This window comes from Vombatus ursinus, unplaced genomic scaffold, assembly GCF_900497805.2.
Source record: "Vombatus ursinus unplaced genomic scaffold, bare-nosed wombat genome assembly UNPS02014802.1, whole genome shotgun sequence".
Taxonomy (NCBI): domain Eukaryota; kingdom Metazoa; phylum Chordata; class Mammalia; order Diprotodontia; family Vombatidae; genus Vombatus; species Vombatus ursinus.
In genome coordinates this window covers 7758226-7760565 of record NW_020954580.1, presented here as the reverse complement: position 1 = coordinate 7760565, position 2340 = coordinate 7758226, and positions in this window count along the sequence as shown.

Genomic DNA, 2340 nt, shown 5'->3' with positions numbered 1-2340 from the left:
TTTTTTTTCATTATCATGGCTCAGGGTTTCTCTAGGTAATAAAGTTATTTTTATATAAGAGATGAACTTAAATCAACTATTTATCATTTAACAGGTCCCCAATTTCCCAGGAGACACAAGAGAAATTATTTACATTTTGACTGGGGGGATGTACATGTAGAATGTGGGCCAGAAGGAGCCTAGGAAGGCCTTTCTATAACCCTAAAAACAAGGGTTCTTCATTTCTTTTTTGCATGTCATGACATATTTAGCAGTCTAGTGGAGCCTATGAACCTCCTATCAAAATCATGTTTTTAAATACATAAAATAAAATATATAGAATTACAAAGGAAACCAATTATTTTGTAATATAGTTATGAAAACAATAAATAAAAAAAGTTCATCATGAAAGGTCAGGTCACATACACGTGAAAAAATGATCTCTACCTCCTTACAAAGCATTTCCACTTTAATGTCTCCTTTTCATTTTTAATTTAACAGGCACAGGTCTTCCTACCTGCCACACCACTGCAGGCTTTCCATTCTTCTTCTTCTCCTCTGAATTTGAAATCTTTTCTTCTTTCTCCTTATTCCTAATCAGGAATCCAATTCTATTGGTTATTGCCTTCAAACTGTTTCCTTTAGTAGGGGTTCTTATTCTTCCTAATTCCTACTTTGTTGTTGTTGTTGTTGTTCAATCATTTCAGTCATGTGTGACTCTTCATTGACCCCATTTGTTTTTGTTTTTGTTTTTTTGTTTTGTTTTGTTTTGGCAAAGATACTGGAGTGGTTTGCCATTTCCTTCTTTAGCTAATTCCTATCATCACCATCCTGGTCCAGACTCATGGTGTCACTTCATGCCAAGATTGCTGCTTCCTGGCTGCCTTCTTTAACCAGGTCCGGTCCGGGTGTGCCTTTTCTCTAATCTGACCTGTATAGTTCTGCCAGATTAATCTAAAATGTTGCTTTCATCCGATCCCTGACTGTGGTATAAACATCAATGGCTCTCCACTGCCTCCAGGATAAAAATACCCAATCTGTGTTATTACTCTCAAACTCCTCTGATTTTGAAAACTTTTCTTCATTTTCTCCTCAATCCTAGTGGAGAACTGGGTCCTGCATTGCTTATTGCCTTCAAACTCTTTCCTTTAGATGCAACAGAAATCGATCTTCTCAAACATTGCTTTCTCAGGCTTTGGTATAAGCATTCAAAGGCATTCTCCATTTCCTCAAGGATACTACTCAATCCTGCATTTGATTTTAGAAAGACCCTGGTTCACTCTATGTTTTATGTAGGCTATTCTCATCTCACAGAACCACAAAGTAATAGAGTTTGAAGGGATCTTAAAGGCTATGAAATACAATGTTCTCATTTCACAAAGAAAGAAGCTGAAGCTTCTGGAAGTGAAGGAATTCACCCAAGGTCATAAAGATATTACTAATGACAAAACTGAGACTAATATTTGGGTCTCTTTCCTATGTCTTTTATTCTTGCCCAGTCTGTAATACTGCCTTTCTCTCCCCAGAAGAGATGTGCTTATTCTGTGTCCCCTATAGTATTAAACCCGTAGGGTGTCCCCAATGCATACTTGTTGATGAATGATAAACTTATTGGTTGTTTTCAATACAAAATTAAACTTCCTATTCTTTCTTCAAAATTTCCCAAAGACATTTTTGGATATTGTCTTTGCTTCCATCATTCCTTGTGTGTGTGTGTGTGTATGTGTGTGTGTGTGTGTGTGTGTGTGTGTGGTGTATGTGTGTATATATATATTATATATATATATATACACACATATACACACACAAATACACATATATACACACATATAGAGATATACATACATATATGTTATATAATATATAGATATCTATTTTTCTGTATTCATGTGGCAACTCTCACCCCATCCCATTCCACTGTAGAATGTAAATACCTTTTTTTAGGCAATTGGGGTTAAGGGACTTGCCCAGGGTCACACAGCTATTATGTGTCAAGTGTTTGGTCAGGGGTCAGATTTGAACTCAGGTCCTCCTGACTTCAGGGCTGGTGCTCTATCCACTGTACCACCTAGCTGCCCCTGTCAATGTTTTTTGAGGGCAGGAAACATCATTTTTTTTTTAATACAAAGATATTTCTAGTACTCCAGGACTAGGGTATGGTGCCTTGCACATAATAGTAGCTAACATTGAATGAATAAACCATGTGCTAGATGAGGGAATTCATACTTTAAAGATGTATGTGAGCCCATTTTAATTAGTATTAAAAGTTCAGAGATGAGAGAGATCAACTTAGACTGAATTAATCAGAGAAAGAACATGATCAAGGTGGCTCTTAAATTTGAGTAGTGAAGTTGGGCTGTA